General features: G+C 38.0%; 1 protein-coding gene across 1 annotated transcript in view; it reads left to right on the top strand.

Moving 5' to 3' along the window:
- The window catches only part of GABRB3 (gamma-aminobutyric acid (GABA) A receptor, beta 3), a 150,494-nt gene that overhangs the window by 6,546 nt on the left and 120,993 nt on the right, over nucleotides 1–22,955 (top strand). The window lies entirely within an intron of this gene.

The raw sequence follows: 22,955 nt of genomic DNA on the forward strand, positions 1-22,955 counted from the left end.
GAGTGGTACAGAGAGTGAAAAAAGAATGTGTTTTGTCTTCCCCTCAGGGAGATTGTAAAGCTTATGTTGCTACATCTCTTAAAAGTGCATCTTACATGCATTGTTCTGTTGTGAAAGACCTCTGGCAGAAGCCTGTCTCAGGCTCAGGTGAACTGTACACAGAAGACATTAAGTAGTTGGTTTGAATGAATGTTGCAAATCAGCTTACTTATATACAGTTACAGAAATTCCCTATTTTAACAAGGAATGCAGTATGAATCTGATACTTAATTTGGCACAATCTGATATTCATGATAGCTCTTCTTTTCTTCTGTAGTGATAGACTCCTTCCTTCTAATGTGAGGTCTGTATCATATTACACATACTGTCATGTATGTGACAATTGTGTCATTGCATTTGAATACCACCTAGCATTTGGTATAAATAAATGAAGATTACACACCATTTGGAATCTTTGAAACCATTTTGCAATATATGTGGAGGTGTAATTTATGGAGATGACAACTAACAGTTTGTGTCATTTTGCAGTTTATAAAGTGCTTCTGGTGTTTTGGCATATTTGATGATCACACCTGATGATGAATTTGGTGAATGGCAACTCCATTTATCAAAAGAGAAGACAGTCTCAAGAATAATTCTGACTTGCTCCATGGCAAAACTGGGTTAGATTTATTGGTGCGTTGTTGGTCTTTCTACTTCATTACGCTATGGAGTAATAAAAAATGCTCAGTTAGGGGCTTACAGGATTTCATCTCCTTCTGTGACTCTCCATTACTACTCTCAAAATTAGATTCTGTCCATTCTACTTTTTCATGAAATCTTAGTATTCCCTGGTGAGATTTATCATCGTCTCAAATGTTGTCAGGTTTTGCTATTTACTAAATCTTTTCCCTCTGCTTCTCTCCCCATTAAACTCTAAATCCATGAGACAGGATTGCATTATGAGCAGTCTTAGATAGTGCCTGGGCCTGATTGGTATTTGCTGAAATGAAGAACACATGATGTGTATAGGTGCATGAATGAATAGATAGGTAGCTCTCCAATGAAAGATTTTTATAACCTAGCGTTTGGACTCATGACCAAGAAGAATCTTTTACAGGCTAACTATGATGTATACAATTTTTACCTTAGGGGGCTGAACCAGAATTTGTATAAGTTTACATCATAAATACCAATGGCTGCAGGTGCTCGAGAGCTGTTACCCATGACTGCTTCCTTGAAGAACGTTTATGTTGATTTCAAATCAGAAAGGAGAGTATTGGATTGCAAACCACAGCCTCTGTGAGGGGTAGTGTGTGTGGGTATTGCAAAGATCAGCCACAAGGACCTTGTTAAATCCAAATTTGTGTGCCCACTTGTAAACTGAGCTGAGTTTTTCTAGAAGATAGGAAAGTTCTGATTGTCCTGGCATGGAGATTCATGGGTCTGTCTGCTCTTTCCTTGGAGGCTCAGCAGTGCTGCAGAGCTTCAGTGCTTTTCACTTGTTTCTTGGCTTTCCAGCACAGTCTACTTCTGGGCAATCTATGCCAGCTATACCCAAGTCCTCTAGCTGCAAAGTTGGAAGACTAGGACAAAGCTTGGCCTCATCTCTTGGCAATTTACTCAATAAATCAATTACAGACAGCAAATTTGCCTCTGAGCTCTGTGGTTGAGCCTATACAATTCCCCTCTTCCTTGCTTATCAGGAGACCCAAGATAGGAAATGGAAGCAGTTAGGATAGAGTAGAAATAACAGCATTAACACATGTGCCTATTCCTCTTTGCATTTTCCTGTTGAGTTTAAGCATCACAAAAGCATTAATACAATTAACAAAAAACTTTTGTGTGTATGGAACTAACATATAAAATGAACAGGATTACATCTGATATATGAGACTCTCACACCTCTTTAGAACTCTAATTCATACGTCTCTGTTCAATTTGAAAGAAGGTATGAATTCTTTTGATTAAAACAGCATGTGTTATCCCAGTTATGTAATGAAGGAGTTCATTTTATATAAAATATTTATTAACCTTCACGGGATGATTTATAATAGGAAATGCATTTGTTTTTATTTGGAATTAATGAAAGGATGACAAAAATCTACTGGTTGAAAGCATAATTTTAACTATATCTGATGAATACATAACAATGTTTATTTGTTCAACATGCTATCACTGTTCTCTTACAATTTAATTTTTTTTGAATGAAATTTTACCCCTGGAAACTTTAATGAATATAGAAGGAACACATTTTCTGGCTGAACCTTCATTACATGCTCTGTGTGTGAGTGTTTGCATGGGTGTTTGTGAATCTATGGAAACCCAAAGTTGCTTTAAAAAGAAACAACAATTGAAAAATGTCACATTTTTAAAAAATCATGCTGACTCTAAATAGCCATCTGAGCAATACTTTCATATATCAGGTTGAAAATCCGACCAGAATACTCACCAAGAACAAAGCCTATGGTGTAGAAAATGTTTGGTAAATATTTGTTAAATGCACATGTGTAGCAAATGACGCTTGTAAAGCTGTGCCTTTGATTTGTTTAATTCCTTTACTTTTTTTTATTATTATGTCATATTAACCAGCGCTTTATGAAATTGTCATTAAAAAGCAAACAAACAAACATCTGAGTTATGGGAAGCAATGCCATTCCCTTGGTCTAGCCCAGTGGTATGTAAACTGTTAGCCCAGGACCCTTGGGCAGTTTTGGAGTGACCACAAGATCCACAGAACTAATGTCCTCCAAGCATAATTTCTCACCATTGGTGCTCGCTTTGCTTTGCCTTTCCAAACTGTATCCACTGGGAATAGGTGGCAGAGTGTATGGATATCAGGACTGGCTGTGCTACATTCTTCTTTATGCTGTGAAATATTCTACAGATACCGCATGGGGATGAAGGCACATTTAATTGTGATGTTGGATGAGTTTTAATTTCTGAATATTTGTTTTGGCCCTGGCCACCAAAATTCCCTGTGAGTATGTCATTTCCTTGTGGCAGTGGCTTATATAAGGATTCCTGAAGAGAACGCAGTTATACAGAATATATTTGTATGCCCCATCATCAAAGTGTTTCTGCTCAAATAATAGTAGTGATTAGGTTAAAAATGTAAATCAGGTTTCTTTGTTGCAGGACTCCTCAGGTTCTTTAGTATGTTCATGATTTTGTAAATGTCCATGAGTGAGTTGAATTAAATATCAAAACTATATTTGGGGACTTCTTTGTGGGGAGCTGGGGGGGGCATACCAGTAATACTTTCCACGAAGTTTTCTATAGAACACAGTGCAGGAAAATGCAGGGTTAACCCAGTAAATGAGAATGGTCTCTGCAGGACCCTTTGGTGTGAGTGATGATCCTGAGAAGATTCCTGATAAGAAAGACTCATTGGGTCATCAGGCCCACAGGTGAAAGATAAAATGTTGACCAATAGCTCTACCTGTGCTTATACGGATGGGTGATATTTTCTGGAAACAAAAACTAAGCATCTGTTATGTTTAGATTGATTAAAAAAGCAGATGTACTTTTTTTCTACAATAGCCAACCTTGTCTTACTGGGGAGAAGCCTGTGTATTTAAGCCCTGTTTTTATATTACAAGTGTAAATGATACAGAGGCACAGAGGTGTGTTTTGAGGAAGAGATGATGCAGAAGGCACTTGGGCTCAAGGTGGCTTCAAAACGTGGCTCCTTGAGGCTTCTGTACTGGGCCAGTGGTTTCTTGATGGTGTCTTTGAAAGCCTGGAGATTCCTGCTTGTGGCAGTAGAGTTCTGGTACCATATCCCACTAGGGAGGGTTGATTTCTATCTTTTGAATATATTACAATGCATACACAAGTAATGACTACAACATGCAGTATTTTATGTATAATGACATTATATAGTATAATTTGTGTATATATGTAAAATGTACTGTAAGTTTATATTATTCATATTTATATGCAAAATAAGATTCTCCTTAGATGGAAGGTTTCTAGAAATAAACATGTTTATGTCCTAGAGTAAGGCATCTCTAAAATTCTCCTAATACTTTACAATCCTATGAAGAATTTTTACACATTCATGAATAGTTGTGACAAAGCCCTGAGAGCAGGTATATTCTCTGGACTGGTCCACAAGCCACAGGACTATTGTCAGCAGGGTGTCTTGCTCATCAGCACTATAGAGGCCCCATCAAGATATGTGCTTGACTCAGGGATTGTAAAAATTTTGTAATAATAGGCAAGAAATACAAAGTAGATCTAGAAAGGCTCAAAGAGGGGGTTTTAAAATGCTGATGGACCATGAGGACAATAGGTTTTGTTTCTTTTGTTTTTGGCATGTAGAAACACAGAAAACTGGTTTTGAAATGAGGTTTCTTATCTTCAAAATATTTACATCTATGTCTGTATCTGTGCCATATCTCCCACGCTTACTTTATTTAACATTACATTGTATTGTCTCAAAACTTCTCTTTATTTTATGACTAGAATGTTATTCTCTAAGCTCGATATTTTACTTTATTATTATAAACTGTTTGGAGTTTTAATTATCTGGATAATTTTCTCAGTTCTCCAGGTTATTTTGTCTTTAGTGAGCAAAGGAGGTCTCGGTTGCAAGACTTCCTTTGCAGTGGAAAGGCTTGCTTGTCAGACCACTCAGATCCCAGAAAGGGGGTTATAAAAATATTGGCAAGTTGTTGGCACTCAGGGGTTATCAATTTGACCTTTTACCAAAAAGCGTTAAAATGGATTCTGTAAGTTACCTCCAGCTCTTGTGTTTTCTAGAGTTTATGATATCTGCCTTGCACAGGTCACTGCTTCTTGTCAGTTGATACGATGTGTGGTTTATTCGGCGGCCCAAATGGTAGCTTACAACTTGTACTCAAAGTGTGCCCAGGCTAAATCCTCGGAACCATTTTTTAAAAAGCAACTTAATGCTGAATGCAGAGCCTCAGATGTTTTGCCCATAAAAAGCTGAGACTTAAAATATGTATCCATGCTTACTAATGTTCAGATATCAAACACAGTGGTGTTTGCTTTATTGAACTGAATTTGGAATTACTAATTTATGAGGGAAATTGTACGGACTATCAAAATGCTTTGTTTATGTCGAAAGCACCTCTTTTCCATTATCACTGAAGAAAAAAATAATTCCATCTAGAAGTATCTTTCTTAATGTTATTGGGCATAAAATTGTCCATATTATTTTTTTTAATTGCCATACATGTAATTCATGTACCATGTTTGGATCTTCAGTGATACTGCTCCAACATAATTTGAATCTCGATCTCATCATTTAGTCCAAAGTAAAAGGACAGACTTGATCAATGGCATCTCTATTATGGCATTCAGAATATTTGGGATGATAAACCAGCACTTAATGTGGATAATTGTAAGCTTAGACCTTAAAGTTAAAATTCACATATAGTGGCTACTCTACAAAAAATAATTATTACCATGTTGTACCTTTCCCTTGACCCCTAGCTTCAAATTTCCTACTTATAAAATCTGAGCATGTAAACCTGTGTGAGTATAGAAGTGAAAGATTTAACTTATCAAGATTAGAAACTGTAAAATGAGATATTTAAAATTGCTTAGTTTTAATCTGTAAGAGGGAAAATGTGGATATGAAAATTCATAAATAAATAGAACATTATTTAAGAAGCTACAGATTAAAACCAAATTTGGGTGTAATCAGTGATCCAAAAAATATCATACTCATAATTTTCAAGGTGTTTAGTTCCTATTTTTTCTCTGTGGGTGAGGATGGAATCCTGTTAATAATGGATTGTAGTTTGTGGTTAGGGGACAAGGTAGCATAGTTTAGACAGTAAATAAGTGATTTCTTTAACTTATGACTGCATCATTTGTTTACAATGGTAGCCACTTATTCGTTCCCTAGATTTGTTTTTTCTCTTCTATACGCAAAAAGGTATATGGCAGCTTCTAGAAAAGTTAAGGCATTGAAAGGGGAGACCTTTATTCTAGTGTAACTGAATGAGCATGAGTGGGTAAAGCCAACTCATAGGACAGATCATAGTTATGAGCTGGTTTGTGTAAGTTAAGGGGAAAGGCCAAATGCAAGGGATGTACGTGCCTCCTTTCTTCAACATCCTTCACTGGAAAAGCAGAAGGAAATTTGTTAAAAGTAGGCTGACAGGAAAGCAGGTGTCTATTAATTGACATCCAATTTCTGATATGCCAACCTTTGTCCAAGACTGCTTGGTTATGCATTAATGTGTAAACAGAAAATTTGGGACCACTGATGGTATAATACTAATAGAAACTGTAAGTTAACCAGAGGAAGGACACATAAATCAATCTCGGCTATTGCAGGATTATTTGCTTCGTCTCTTAGAAGATAATGCAGTGTGAATGTTTCCAGATCACAACTGTGTGAATATTTCTTGTGTGACTAACTACATTACAATGAAAATTATAAAAACAGCAACAATCACAACAAAACCCTGACATTTAATGAAAGAAACTATGAAGAATTCCTGTTACACTGACAGTAGAGGCTATTGAGATGGTCGAGGGGACTGTAGTGGAAGGGACTGATTTTATGATAATTCTCAGCAAAACACTATTTTTGACGTGCGAGGGAAATGTTCTACCTAATGTATACTTATTCTAATGGTTATTACAATATAGACCATGTGTACTGGACTTCTCGTGGGGAGTTTTGTGTAGTATATATGCAAGTTGATTTTTATGGAAGCATATCTGAAGCCCCAAAACCCAAACTAGACTATATGAATAGATTTTTAAATTTCCGGGCTTATCAAATCACATTGTATTTGTAGACTGACATTGGAACTAACTGAAAAGAGACAGATGATATGTTTTCCTTTTTGATTTATTAAATAACTTAAATCACTTAGTTATTATTCTTCTGTTGTCTTTTGTGACTGTTTCTGGTTCAACTGTTACGTTGGCTGACATATCTTGTTGTCAACTTTACCTGAGTACTTTAGGTTTAAAGGGAGACATGAGTAGTGTATGACTATTCTCATTACCATAAATTGTTATATGTACTACGTGTTATTTCCTTGGAAAATATTTTACTAAGTAGGACTATTAAATAAAAAATATTATTATAAATATTTTAAGGTGTTTAATACATGCAACCAAGTAACTTTCAAGAAAGGTTGTTTGATTTAGACTTTTATTAACTGTTCTACATCTAATGTTTTAGAATATTGTTTCTTTAGTTAATGGAAGAGCTATAGCCATAAACATTAGGATTTAAAGCAAAATGTGAATTAATTCCTCATAACTGTTCTTAATTTTAACATTTTATTCAACAAAATCTCACATAACAGGAAAAATAAATAATATGGTTTCATATTAAAATTGATTTTATCTTAATTTTATTTTTGGGATTATGCTCGGTTACATGCAGGGAACTGAGCACTCATTGTTTTGAATGAACTAGAATTAATTCTAATTTCTCAAATCAATTTTATGACAGAAAATTGGAATGTGCTCAAAAACAAAGTCTAAGATGTTGGAAAAATTAATTTATTCCTAGGAGCTGTGAAATCATAGGTAAACATTCAGTTTTAGAAAGCTATATATCAGAGTCTACCAAGTAACATTAATCTCAACTTATTCTCACATTTAATGTCAGTAACTGAGCTGATCTCCCCCACCCTTTGGGTGTTTGAGTATGTGAACAGCTGAGAAGAACATGGGGTGGACTGAGCAGGCAGACCTCGATCTGGGAGGAGCCCTCAGCACTAAAAGTATCCCTTGGGTGTAGGGTGCTCATGAGTGTCACTGGGGAAACTGATAGGAAGAGAACAACTGATGTTCTGTTTAATGAATAACCTGATAACCTGAGGTTTTGTTTAATGAAGCATTAGATGAGTTTGTTTACATGAGTAACATTTGAGGGGACTATTTTCTGGAGATTAATGACAAAAAAATCAGACATTATTTAATATGATCTAAGTCTGGCCTATTGATTCAGAGGGAAAAAAAATCATTAAGAGGCCATTAACATTTATTTGGATGAATTTGGATTTTTCCATCGTGGTCATGAGATGAATGGGTATTCGTTTTTCCTCAAGACCCTGATTACTAATCCTTCCATCACACTCAAAAATAGCAGCACATTAGTGAAAGCCATTCAAAAATGACCCCAAATTTCTCAACTGCTCCTGAGCCTTGTTTTTCCTTTAACCATAGGTGCCATTCTGTCATTGAGAAAATGCTTTTTTACTAGTCTCCTAATCCCTCTATCTCATCCTTCTGCCCTGGCAAAAATTTTAGTTTCAATGCCGCCTTAAGTCATCTGGCTGTATGTCTCAGCCCAGAGGTTAAAGAAATCTCTTCCCAGGTTCTTTTCAACGTCAAGGCTATACTTTCCTTTTCCCAGCCTTGAAACTAATGTTAGTCAAAGTGCCACAAGCAAATCACTAGGAGAAAAAGCTCTCCTACTACAAAAATTCTCCCATTAAATAATTTTAGTACTTAATCTTAATTGTCTGCACCGCACAGTACATTCATTCTCCTTAAGGTTTCTGTTCTCATTTCCTGTCTTTCCAATGGTTGGTGAACTCAACATTTTTCAGAGCATAGGCTTATTTCATCCTGCGTGGACATCACATGAGGACCCATACCCCAATTTATCTTGATATATGAGCTCTGCAGTTTGATTTTCTTCTCTGTCTGTTTTCACTGTTTGCTTTTTAACATCATCCTCTCCATTAGATTCTTTCCTTTAGTCTTTGTATGGAAAATACAGAGGGACATGTTTGTACATTAATGAGATCCACCAAGGCCTATCCTTGATTGCACTGTCCCTAACTATGAATTTTCTTTGGCCACATATTTCTGCACACTATTTTCAGTCAGATGTCATCCTTTAGCACTTGATCATACCCTTGCTGCTGGTGCTGAGGAGCACATGTGCATGTGGGATGCGTGTGTGTGTGAAATGTTTTTATCAGGGTTCACACTTCCATATTTCTTTGTTAACTGGATTTCCAGACTTGTACTTGTGACTCAACCCTAAGATCATTTTTATCTTTGTTCACTATCAAATTGTTTACTAAGGCTTACCAATTCTTTCTGGTAATAAATTGAAGACTGACTTACTCTGGGGATCTTAGAGCTAGGCTCATAGCAAAGTCTTTCCCGCAATGTGCCAACTTGCCCTAGTTTATCCAACTCCAGCTCATTCTAATCCCTATCATAAATTTAGTATTTCCCCCCTGTAATCTTTCTATTGGTTTCATTTCAAGATTTCCTCTCTCTGCAAATATTGTGTATGCCTTCACTCCTGTACATCCCACACTGCCATTCATCAATAGATATTTTGAAAAGAAGTATTGAGGTGATGACATTTCGATTGTGAAGATGGCAAGAGATAGAAAAGGACCCACATTTTATTTTTTAAGGAAACCATCACTCACTTAAAGAATACAGTAGTACAAGAATAGATCCTTAAAGATATTCATTAAAGAGAACAAGTGATAGGGCCCTCCCTGGTGGTGCAGTGGATTAAAGCACAGCACTAAGAAGCTAAAACCACTTCCGCATGAGTTTGATCCCCGCCTGCCCCGGAGGTGACCCACATGGCGCTGCAGACCTCTCCTGACCCTCCTGCTGCTCCCCTCAGCAGTGTACTTCATCAGTCGGCTTGTTCTGCTCCCCACTCTGTCTCTGGTGAATCCTCTCACTGCCCCTGCACCTCTGGCCTGTACCCCAGTTCTGTATGTGCAAGTAAATAAATCTTTAAAAAAAAAAGAGAGAGAGAGAGAGAGAACAAATGATAAATGGTGAGGACATAGTTGTGAAACTGTAAGTTGGTAGGAAGTGTGCCCTGGACTCCTTTCTTCTAAGTCATCATCTTCACCCCCCGGTGCCGACATGTTAGAAAAGAGATGAGAAAGCCAGAGTGGGTGTTAGAGAAGAGTTGGTCTATGGTTGCCTAACACTAAGTTGTTTAAATTTCAAATTTATTTCAAAGCATCCAGTTAACAAAGAACTATGAAAGTGAACCCTGGTAAAAAACATTTCACACACACACGTATGCATCCCCACAGGTACACGTGCACGTGAGCTCCTCAGAACCAGCCACTTTATATGGAATAACCATTTGGGGAGAGGGACAGGGGTGCTGTCAGGTAAATGCATAAACTTAGTAAGTACCCTCCCTCCTTATCAATACCCATTAGAAATCAGGTTACTCAGCACATTAGAAAACTAGGCTGGAGATAAGGTCTCCTAGTTTACTGAGTGTGATACAAGAGCTTAGCTTCTATAGTTAAAAAAAAAATGTAGGTACGTAAAATTATCTAGAAAAAGAAAAAAACTTAACAGTTGGACTCCTAGAAAAGTGTTGGTGAAATGCATGTTCTGATCAAACTTCATTTATTAGCATGCTGAATCAAAAGCAATGAAAGGTGCCCCCCAAAGGTGGTGGTGAGTTAGAACAGCATCAATTTTTTTCCAAGATACTTTGAGGATATTGAGATATGATGAAAATAAAGTGCTAACCCTAAATTCCAAATCAGGCGGAGGAGGTAGAGAGGTTGTTATTTTAACATCCTTTATCTCAGGACCTTCTATGTCTAGAGAGCTCTCTTTAAACTGAAAGAAATCTGATCATGGCTGTTATTACTGTTGGGCCTTGTTCCAGGAGTTGGAAGCCATAGACTTTGGAACAATGTAGCTTTCAATCTGTAATTGTTCTGGACACATTCCGGTACATTTCTGCTTTGAATATCCACAATGAAATTGTTGCCAGTTGATATTTAAAAGGTTATTATTATATTTTAATATTTGATTAACATGAATTGTAAAATGTGTTTTGTTAAAAAAAAAAAGAGAGAAGGAAGCCCATGAATTCTATATAGCTTTACCATCAAAAAATTTCTTTTATCCCTCAAATTTGCTAAAATGAAAACTGTAAGTAACTTAGATTTTGGAGAACTCTTACAAAAATATTATGTAAGTTTCAACATAAGTAGTTCACGAATCTTCCATAATGTAAAAGATTATGAAAATTTAGAGATTTCACTGTTCTGAAATGCTAATTGTATTTTATGATACACAATTTTAGAAGAAAAAGACCACATGCCGCTTTGCCATGTGAAGAACTTACAAAAATGTCTCTATCCGAATAAAATTTGAAAATAAATAAGCCTAGGACAATTTAATTTATGATACTTTTGAGGTTCAATTAGTTTTTAGAAAAATTATGTGTTTTTTCTGATTAACCATATCTTAACAGTGCTTTTGATCGCTCATCACCTTTCCTGCCTAATGGCCTTTAATAGGTAGTTATATCTCTAGCAGTTTTCTATTTTTTACAAGTCAAATATTCCATGAAATTCTACTTCTCCAAATTATTAAAGTTAGTTTACTATCAAGTCCCTTGTGTTTACTTTTTTTTTTTTGGTAATCAACAATAGTTGAATATATATTGAAATATATGCTGATCCCGTACTTTAGCTAATTTTGATACACTTGTCTGCTCTGTGTGTTCAACCTGCTGCTTCTTTAATTGAATATGCTACAAAAATAGTGGTCCCTTTGCTTGGTATGAAGCAACTTTTAAAAGTATATTTCATGTTTTCATGATAAAAAGTTTGACATTTTCATTTTGTATTTAATTTTACAATACAGATTTTTAACAACCTGGCTTTGTGAGCAGAGAATGAAAAGGCAGTTTCCTTCTAGAAAGTATTTGAAGAGCTGCAAAATGAAGGTAGTGAAGGGGTCTAAGACTTAGTGTTCCACTACTGCTAATTGAGGGCTTGGGTTGAATGGATAATTAACACCCACAGATTATTGGAAAACCTCATTTTAGGAGGTAGTTTCAACTGATGCCTTCACTGAACCACTTCCAGAGTTGCTGATGAGTAGCGAAATGAACTGATTTTAATTTCTAGCTCCTTTTATTTCACTGTTTTCTTACTGGTGGAAGTGCTAATAAGCAAGAATACAACCAAAAAGCATGAAGACAAAAAGGATTAAATGAAACTGTTTTTTTTAAGGCTCTACACAGAGGAATCTCTAATTCCAACCAAGATGGAGTAGCCACATTCTTCCTATTCTTCCTTCTTACAATTAAAAATTCCTGGACACTACACAGCTAATAAACAGAGGAAGGTTCTGAAGGTTAGGCAAAAAAAATTGAGGTAAGACTTGTTCTGAGTCATAAGGCAAATTTTAAGGTATTTAAACTAATTCACATCGTACAGTTTACATTTTTCTAACTATAATGAAATCAAGCTAAAATTAGTACAGAAAGACAACAGGAAAATCTCCACATACTTGGAAATTGAGCAACAAACTTTTAATAATCTATGAATCAAAGAGGATATATCAAAGGAATTAAAAAGATACTTAATATTAAATAAAAATAAAAATGTGCCCTACCAGCATTTTTGGGAGCACAGTGAAAGCAGTAGAGAGAGGGAGTTATAGTACTAAGTACTTACATATATTAATGAAAGAAAAGTTCTCAACTCTAGGTCTTGAAAAACAAGAAAAGTAAAAGCAAAGTAAACCCAAATTAAGTATATTTAAGGACATTTTAAAGACAAGAGCAGAAATAATGGAATTGACAACAAAACTGTGAGAAAAATTACTAACTGAAAAATTGAGTCATGAAAATATCATTAAATTGAGAAACATTGGACAAAAATAAAAAGAGGATACAGCTCCATCCATGTTGCTGCAAAAGGTTTATCTTTTTGATTGCTGAGTAATACTTCATTATGTATACGTACCACATCTTTTTAATCCAGTCATCTACTTTTGGGCCTTTGGGTTGATTCCATGTCTTTTCTATTGTAAATAGAGCAGCAATAAACATGGGAGTGCAGATGTCTTTTTGAATCAATGGTTTTGTGTCTTTTGGGCAGATACCTAGGAATGGGGTTGCTGGTTCATAAAATAAGCAAGAACTTCTTTTTAAAGATGTATTTATTTATGCTTATAAAACTGGGGTATTGGCAAGAGGTGTGGTGGGTGAGAGGATTCACCAGAGACAGAGTGGGGGACAGAACAGGCAGATCCACTGAAATACGCTGCTGAGGGAAGCAGCAGGCAGGATAGGAGAGGTCTGCCATGCCATGTGGGTCAGCTCCCTGGTGGGGGATCAAACTCGTGCTACCTGACTTGGAGAGCTTCATAATGTGGTTCTTTAACTCATTGCACCACCAGGGAGAGCCCAGCAATTGATTTTTCACAAAGATTTGAGAGTAATTCAGTGGAGGAAATCTCACCTTTCAGCAAGAGGGGCAGGTAAAATGAACACTGACCTAAACTGCAGATGTATATAAAACTTAACTCAAAATATACATAAAATAGAAAACCCCAATTGAAAGTATAAGAAAATATCCTGAAGACATGAGGTTAAGGAAGAATTCTTAGACCTGACACCAAGAACTGATAAAAGGAAAGAATAATTGGACCTCACCAAAATTAAAACACTTGCTACACAAAATATCCTGTGATAATGAAAGAGAAGTTATACATCCAGAGAAAATAGTTACAAACTATATAGTTGGCTAAAGGTTTGGATCTGGAATGAATAATGAATTCTCAAAATTCAACAGTGACAACACTAACAGTGCAATTAGTAAAGGGGCAGAAAATCTGAGCTCACTTCCCGGAAAGAGTGGTTACAGATGGAAAATCACCACATGAAATGATGCTCAATGACTAAGTGTCTATTGTGATGGCCATAGTAAAATCAAAATAGTAGCATCCAGTCCATGCTGGAATGTGGAGAAAAGGAGTCATGCACACATTATTGACGGCACTTAAAATGGGAGAGTCAGTCTTGAAAATAACCAAATTTTTTAATAAAATTAAATATGTTCTTACTCTATAACCCACCCCCTGTGCCCTTTAGCATTTACACCAGAGCAATGAAATCTGTGGTCATATTGAAAATCTGTAAATGAAAATCCCTAACAGTTTTATTTTTAGCCTTTAAACTGGAAACAACAGATGTACTGCAGGAGTTGAATAGTTAAACACACTGACACAAACATACCATATAATACTGTTCAGCAAGCAAGAGGAATGAACCATTGGTTGCAATAAATTGAATGGATCTCATGTTATTATACTTCTGAAAGAGCCAAAAGGATGTTCAATTCCATATACAGCAAGTTTGAAACGATAACACTATAGGGATGATAGATTAGCAGTTGTTACTAGTTAGAAATGGGGTCGGGTGGGTATGGTTATAAAAAGCTAGTAGTGGGAAGGCCTATGGTGACAGAACACTATATTTCAATTATATTTACCACCTTTACATAGGTGGCAAAATGCATAAAATTAGCCACTGTGGTCTCCCTAACCTCACCTAATATACACTTAGATGTGCGCACTGAAATTTGGTGAAATCTGAATGAGGTCTGTGGATTGTACCAATGACAATATCCTGGCTTTGATAATGCCCTATAATTATGTCAGGTATTACCTTGGGGGAAACTGGGAGAAGGGTACATGGGATTTATATATATGTATATATGTATATGTATATGTGTGTGTGTACACATATATATGTATTTATAATTTCCTATACATTTGTCTTATGCTTTTAAATGAATATTTTTGAATTGATATTTTCCTTGGGAAGGTAATTTGCACTGAATAAAGTTACAACAAAGTTATTGAAAGTTTTATTGAAAACTTTTATTGAAAGTTTGTGATTGGGAATGATTTACAGTGGGAATAATTTCCACTATAGTTGACAGCTGTATTTGTTTCAACAAAGGAGCATATTTAAATGAAAAAAAAAATCACAAAAGGAAAAGATATAAGAGTTAAAAGGTAGCTAAATGTGCATACAGTCTAGCTAAATTTCTAAGTATATGAGAATTTTCATGCCTCATCTTAGTATCGAATACAACTACTCAACCCTACACTCTGGTTTGCACTAAACTGTGTGATAAGAACATGTAGACTATGCTACTTTACATGCTTCATTCAGAAATCTTCACCTTGAGTGCAGTTTCTCTTCAGTTTGTGCTGAGCATCACTGTGTATCTGGTAGTTATTTTAGCAGGTGACAATGTTCAAGTACTCTGGAAGGGGACTTCAGTTTTGGTGACTAGCTCCATTTTTCTCTCCAGTCCTCCCACATATAAATGTGTTCGCCTTCCTACTTAGCAGGGAGAGTTGAGAGAGGAATTTATTTCAAAGAAACCTGAAAGGTACTTCTTAGAGATGAGTATTCAATGCATACAAATTGCTGTTGATACTCACATACATATTCATTCATTTCTAGTGATCAATTCAATTACAACTTTGAGTCATTTGCTTGTTGAGATGGTAGAAATGGAAAGGATACAAGATAAATGTTCACAGGAGAAGTGAATTGGCAGAGAATATTGATGATGCCAGAAAATGACCTTTACTTATTGAGGCTGTCATACTGCATTTTGTTTAGTAAGGAAAAAAAAATCTAATAGGATGTTCACTTATCCCATGATTTTGGATTTCTTTGCTTTGGCATAGAAAATCCATTGATCTCATGGAATCTTACGAAAATACCTTGTTTTCTTCTGGCATTATTCTAAATTGGAAACCATTTATGATGCTACATAACAGTACACAGAATACTGTAATTATTTACATTTACAATTCTAACAGGTAAAAGATTATAGAACTAAATATTAACTGTTCTACGCCATAGCAGAAAACTACAAGAATTCAATTTCCTCAAGGCATATAACTTGCATGGAGTTATGATACAACCCCCATCTGAAATCCTCCTACTATAAAGCTGAGTGTCTCTCGGGTACAAAGACTTCTGTAAGGGAAGAGTGGCGGGAGGAGGCAAGAAGAGAAATTATCATTCATTCCATATGTAGCATTTTCATGAGGAAAATAAATTCTAATGGCAAGGTATGAAGGTATGGAGAGATTTAATACTGCATAGAAATTAATTATTCCCAAATTAATTTGTAGTCAAAATAAAATTCCAATTGTAATCTTAACTTTTTGGCAACAACATGATGTATTGATAAAGTTTATATGGCAGAATAAATGGGTAAGCACAGCAATACCTTGGAAGAAAATTATTAGCTGTGGGGAATATCCTTACCATGTTGCTAAATTGCAGTTTTATTTTCATTTTTGTATGACAACAGATAAATCATAGCAAGGGTGATGTAGTAAATCAGTGAACGAGAAGAGAAAAACCAGTAGCAGACAAGTTCAAGTGTGGGAAGCCAGACATTTAACAAAAATGGTGTTTCATATCAGGGCCAAAGGGATAATCTATTTAAGATTTCAGGCAAAACCTTTAGACACTCAATTTTCTGCCTCCTGCTTTGTATGAAATATTTTCCTGATGGATCAGAGACTTGCACATTCTTAAAAAACTTGGGAGAAAATCCTGGAGAATGTTTGGGCAATATCTTGACTGTAATTTCTAATCCTAGGGTTGGAACAAGCTGTTTTCTTGCTTTGTTTTAGCAGTCTACCAAGATCAAAACTGTAAAGAAAACAGACTTGAAATTAAAAAGAAAAAAAAAGAAATTGGGTAAAATATGGACAGTATTTGTGGGGAAAGGTAGAAGGTGTCAGAGAACTGATCATGGTAAAGGATGCAGCAGAAAAGCTATAGAGGAACACCATGTCCTAAGTGGTAGTGGAGAGGCAGTCAGTGCTGGGGAAGCTGCAAGAGGCACAGGTGACAGGTAAGGACGAATCGTCATTGTAGCACAACAGGGCTCGAGGGAAGCAGTTTCTGAAACATAGTTGGAAGGAACGCGTGAGGATCCAATTGCTGAGGGCCAATTTGGCACTATAGAATGCATTTTCAAAATTGCACACTTTTAACCTAGAAATTGCATCGTGAGGATTTTCCTCTGGAAACATTTGCGTAATTACAAAGATGATAATCGTATCCTTATCCAGAACAGTGAGTAGCTGGGAAGTGACTAACTGACTTTGATAAGGGAGGCTAGTTAACATGAGCCTGGGTATTTTCAGTCAGATAGTGTGAAGCCTTTCTGAGGATAAGAGGTGGGTATCCACCAAATATTTACACAATGGCATTGTATAGGCTGAACACACATTTGGAAAAAATGTATATATGTTGGAATTTTCCAGAAAGGATATTCACCAAACATGATACACAATACTGTATGTTTTACTTAACACCTTTGAGGGGATTTGGGAAGATGGGATGATAGGATACATTCAATTTATCATTTTTTAAAAAAATGTTTTTTGTAGCTAAGATGGGTTGTTTCTTCTAAATGGAGATAGGAGTAGATCAAAAACGGCTGTGGGTCTCAGGATGCAGCATTAGGTGATATATAGCCTGAGCGTCTATCATGTTCTCTTTTTTCTTTCTTTGTTAAGAATATGTGAAAATCCCTGGAAGCAGCTAGTGATGTGTTACAAGGAAATTTCCTTTAATTCATCCAAGGCTTATAGTTTAGGGCTTCAGGACCCAAAGGCAACATGAGTACGTAAGGTTTCCCAACATCTGCAATCAATTCTCAGATACCCGCAGGGTGTCCAGCAAGTCAAGTCAATTCTGACATGTCCCACCTGCAGACAGCATGAAATGCCACAGGTTCAGGGAGACTCAGTCTCCCCAAATCACGCTCCACTTCAGACACCAATTGCAAGCTCAGGCTTGTACCTGTGCTTCTAACAAGCGGGTTTGCGGTTGTTATGACCTTCACTTCAGGTTCAATTAATTTGCTAGAACAGCTCACAGAACTCAGGAAACCTGTCTACTTGCTTGGTTCTGATTTATGACAAAGAATGTGCTCAGAAACAGTCAGCTGGAAGAGAAACAGAGGATAAAGCATGAGGAAAGGAAACGGGGCTTCCGGAACCCCTGTAAACATGCCACGTGTTCCCCAATTCTGAAGCCCTCTGGTTGTTTTCTCATGGAGGTTTCGTTACTTATGCAGGATTTCTTTGGCTGAAACATTACCCTTGTGAAGCATCATTGTCCTCGTGCCATTTTGTGGACGAAGAATCGGAGGCATTTGGCCAGTGTGGTAGTCCTCCAGACCCTCGGGCTGTGCACCTTGCCTGGGTTCCTTCCGCCTCAGACTGTTTCCAGTCTCCATGTGCAGAAGGTCCCTAACTCACAATGGCTTGATATAGGATTTTTCAAATTTATGATGATGTGAAGTGATATGAATTCAGGAGAAACCTTACGTTGAGTTCTGAATGAGGGCATTCTGTCCACGCTCAGTGCAGTGTTCAATAAATACATGAGGTAGTCCATAACTTATCATAAAATAAGCTTTGTAGGTGATGGCTTTACCCAACTGTAAGCTAATGTAAGTGTTCTGAATTCATTTAAAGTAGGCTAAGCTAAGCCACGGTGTTTGGTAGCTTAGGTCTATTAAATGTATTTTCCATTTCTATTTCCAGCTTGCAGTGTGTTTATCTAGATGTGACCCTGATCCCATCCTAAGTCCAGGAAGACGTGTACCTTCAAGAACACACACAGGCATGCTGGGGAAGCCAAGATTTCTTACAGCTTATTTTTCAACTGGGAGACTTTGAGAATGAAAGAGGGTATATTTGTGGCCATTGTGGGGCATGAAACAAGACTGTCTTTGAACACCAATAACTGTCATTAATTAGGTGTCTCTCAGTTTGTCTAATATAGAGCAAATGTGCCTCACAGCTTGGACTAGGGAATGCCATGGGGGAGTTCATAAGCGGGCGAATGAAGCTCAGTTTGGGAAGAGAGTGGCTTTGTGGCATGTCCACTGGCAGAGGGTACATGGAACAAGCGAGCAGCCTGGATGCTACTAGAGGAGAGGCAGGAGGTGGAGGGGCCCCAGACAGGGGGATTCTTTGACTTCGCTAATGCTGCTTCTCCTACCCAGAACATGGCCTATCCTCAGTTCCTCACTGTACCACCCCCTTGGAGATGTCTGTTGGTCCTTGAGGAACCAGCATGCCCTCCTGCAGGGTGGACTGCATCCGGAGTGGACTGAGCCTGTCCTCTCTTGCTGGGTCCCTGAACCACTGCACGTGCCTGTTCATAGCAGCGTCGACTCACTGCAGTGTGTCCTCTGCCGTCCTCACGGCTGAAGAATCGGGGCTTCTGTTAGCTCCCTGTCTAGCCAGCACAGCCGGGCACACCCAGAGAGAATGAATGTGGGGAAACTCGCGTCTGTGGAGGGTCCTGGGATGCTCCCACATATTGTTTGAGTGAGGAGTGGAGATACTAAACTGACTTATAAAAAGATGATTCCGATGGTGACATGATTAAAAAATGGGGAGCCTGAGAGGCAGAGACAAATGAACAGCCTGTGCAGGTGTGGAAGCAGGCGGCAGCGGGGTCTGAATTCACATGGCTCCCAGGGCTGCAGGACCACTTCTGTGCTTCTGCTTTTGGCATCTGAAATAAAGAATATAACTTATTATTATTATTATTTAATATTTATTTATTTGTGCATACAGAACTGGGATATAGGCCAGAGGCTCAGGGGCAGTGAGAGGCTTCACCAGTGACAGAGCGGGGAGCAGAACAGGCCGATCGACCAAGTACACTGCTGAGGGGAGCAGTGGGCGGGTCAGGAGAGGTCTGCCGCACCATGTGGTCACCTCCGGGGCAGGCGGGAATCGAACTCATGCAGAAGTGGCTTTAGCTTCTCAGTGCTGTGCTTTAACCCGCTGCGCCACCAGGGAGGGCTGAATAGAACTTATTTTAACCTCAATTCTCTGTCCCCCTTCTATTTTACAAATTCATCTCAGTCTCTTCCTAATAGAGATCTTACTCTTAGAAGTAAATTCTCCAAATATATTTACTTTTCCATATTTTTTGAACAGCTATTGAAACCCTAGAAAATTTCTGATTCCCCATCAATATTGGCCCAACCAGACAATTTCTGTCACTGGGAACTGTCATATTATTTGAATGGGTGGCTTTTCTGCTCCTCACTTCTGAACAAAGCACTTTGTCCTGAGTCACATGCACCTGGCCTTGTGGGTTTCTGCACATGCTGCTCTTATTGGGCATCATGTGGGTCAAGTTGGCACAGATGGAGCACAGAGAGTTGCAGGTGAGGCTCCTGGAGGGATCCCTGGGCTCTCAGGTCAGCTCTTCAGGGTGGATGATGCCATCAGCACAGCGCACTGAGGAGGCCCTGTGGAACTACTTGGCACTTCTAGAAGTTCCCATTTGAACTTCTCTGATAATTACCTACATGCTTGTTGTTAAACTGATATTAAGAAATACTACTAGAAAAGAATATCATACATGATTACGTCATCATTTTGCCCTTCTTTTTCTTGTTTTCAAATATGAAAACCCTCCCTCTCTCATCTATCATTTCACTTTTTTGGGTATTTTATTAATTTAGATGGCTAATCTTTTATGAGTCAACCATTTAGCCCCCAGGATGTTCATACCTCAGAGTCAAAACCTAGGGCTGGAGGGAGAGGACCCCACGTTCCTAGGAGAATGAGTCATAGCCCTCCCTCAATTGCACCTGCATTGGGAGAGGCCCCATGGCAGGGCTGGGAGTGGAGCGTGAGTGTGAAGCGGGCAGTAGTGAAGAGCAGCACAGAGCCACCACCAGACAGGGGTAAATGGCAGAGACCCAGTAGTTTGGAAACTGAGGGTGCAGGAGTATTTGCCAGGAGTGTGGTGTTCTTTTCCTACCAATATTTTGTATTGTCCACGGAGGTCCTTTAAAAGCACTCCAAACTAGGGTCCTTCCTGGTGGCTCAGCAGGTTAAAGCGCGGCACTGCAAGCTGGCTGCAGCAACCACAGTGTGAGTTCAATCCCCGGCCCAGGAGCTGACCCACACAGCACAGCAGACTGCTCCTGTCTCGCCTGCTGCTCCCCTCAGCAGTGTCTTTGTCAGTCTACCTGTTCTGCTCCCCCTTCTGACTCTGGTGAATCCTCTCACTGCTTCTGCACCTCTGGCCTCTGTACCCCAGTTCTGTAAGCATAAATAAATAAATCTTTAAAAAAAAAAAAAAAGAAAAAAAATCCAGACAAAGAACGTTATCATCCCCCTCCAGAGGAGAAGGGGCCAAACCAAGTGTCTCTCAGGCACAGCTGGTGAGATGACTAATCCCTACAATTTGTCAATAGGTATAAAACCTCTAAAAAAAGTTGATGCCTTTGTCTAGTTATTTCTCTTTCAGCCATCTATCAAATTAATGTCCAGAAGCTTTGAGCTGTGTGGTATTTTGGCCAAAATAGCAAAAAAAAACAAAAAAAAAAAAACCAAAAAAAAAAAAAACACAGACATAAACTAAATCTCTGACGAGTGATGTGTAAATAAATGATGGTGCAAAGTGAAATGGTAGAATTTTATAGAGTAGCAAAAAATAATGTTTTCAAAACTGTTTCCTGATGAGAAATATTATATAACATTGAAATTGTGTCAACAGAGTAATTTTAGGATTATATCTATGCTGCAGTAACATCAAAATCCTGGCATGAAGTGGATTAGAACAGACCAGCAGAATTTCTTCCACTGGCCTACAACATTTATTTTGCTTTTAATGCCTACTTTCATGAAAATATTTTTATTTACCTAGTCAATAAGGAAATAACAGAACATTTAAATGGCTGATTTTACTGTTGTCTCTTTTCCAGTCCTGTTTTGTACAGCGAGATCTTTTTTCCCTGTGTTAGTAAGTTGTAGCTGCATTGGAAGGTCCTGGCCTTTTGCAGCTCAGAGTAGAAATCACATAGACATGCATATTACTCTTCTAGAATGGTGTTCCAAGAACAAACTGGAGCTAAAGCCAGTGCCAGAGGCCTCAGCTGTGGGAATAGATGTAGAGGGTTTCTCTGGCTGCTGGGCAGTGAAACAGCATGTAGAGGACAGTGGTGATGGAAGAGGCCAAGTGAGAAAATCAAGAAGGTCAAACCCAAAGGGATAAAGGGGCACCCAGCCAGCTGTCCTTCTTATTGGAAAATTCCCTCTTTCCAGTCGTAACCTGGAAAGGGCTGGTGATCCTGTTTGCTTGTGCAAGGCTATTCCCACGTGGTCAGTTCCCCAGGCTCTTCTCTCTGGCTCATGGTTGTCCTCATTTACTTTCATCCAGAAGTCATTCAGAACTTTTCAGTATTTTTTTGAGGGCTGCTCCCTGTTAACACTAACAGTGTGATGCTGGTATGGAAATAAATACTAACTAGTTAATTGCTTTGCTGTTAAGTCACAAAACTGCCCTGTGATCCTGATTCATAAACCCTGGGTGTCCCCCACCACCCTCATGGAAGTGCAACTGTTGGCCTTTCTGCAGCCTTCCTTCACTCCCTGATGCTTGGGGCTCCATGGTGTGTGTGTATCTGCAGAAGTGTGGGAAAGGGAAAGAGTGACAGAGGCAACATGTTCCATCAAACTTTGCATGGAAGCTGCCTTTGAGCTAACAATTTCAGAGGGAGTAATCCTTGAGATACTAGAGCAAGTTGGATTAATTCCCTGAAATCTGTTGGTAGAGGAAATTCCATTGCACCTCAGTTTAAAACAGTACAAAGTATGCCTTATCATGTTATTGTATCGCGGAAGTTTATTTTATTTCTGCTTTACACGAATGGGAAACTGACTTCATATAATACCATCAGTGTGACTAGCATTTGTAAGTAGCTCTTATTTTTTAAAGGTCTTTAAATATGATGACGTTTTTGTGTTAATGAAGAATTAGATCTACTTTTCTATTGATCCAACTATGGAAGTGATTTTTTTCTTATAGGAATTAAAATTCCATTGACCCTTTTTCCTGGGAAATTAACATGATCCACACACACACACACACACATCAATTAACCTGTCTCAACCACATTATCTTTGTACAGGAGACAGAGGGTTGTCATCTTTTGAAGAACAGTGCTAAGTGGTGTGCAGAGACTTGTTTTTCTGGGTGAAAATGCTCCTGCTTCTATTATGTTTGTACGTTTGTTGAACTTTGACATGAGCTCTTTGCAGTTAATATTGCTGAATGTAACACCGCATACAGAAAGAAATATGCAGGTCAAGAATATAAGTAAGGGGGGAAAAGG

Source organism: Condylura cristata, unplaced genomic scaffold, assembly GCF_000260355.1.
Source record: "Condylura cristata isolate star-nosed mole 26May11 unplaced genomic scaffold, ConCri1.0 scaffold00035, whole genome shotgun sequence".
Lineage (NCBI taxonomy): Eukaryota > Metazoa > Chordata > Mammalia > Eulipotyphla > Talpidae > Condylura > Condylura cristata.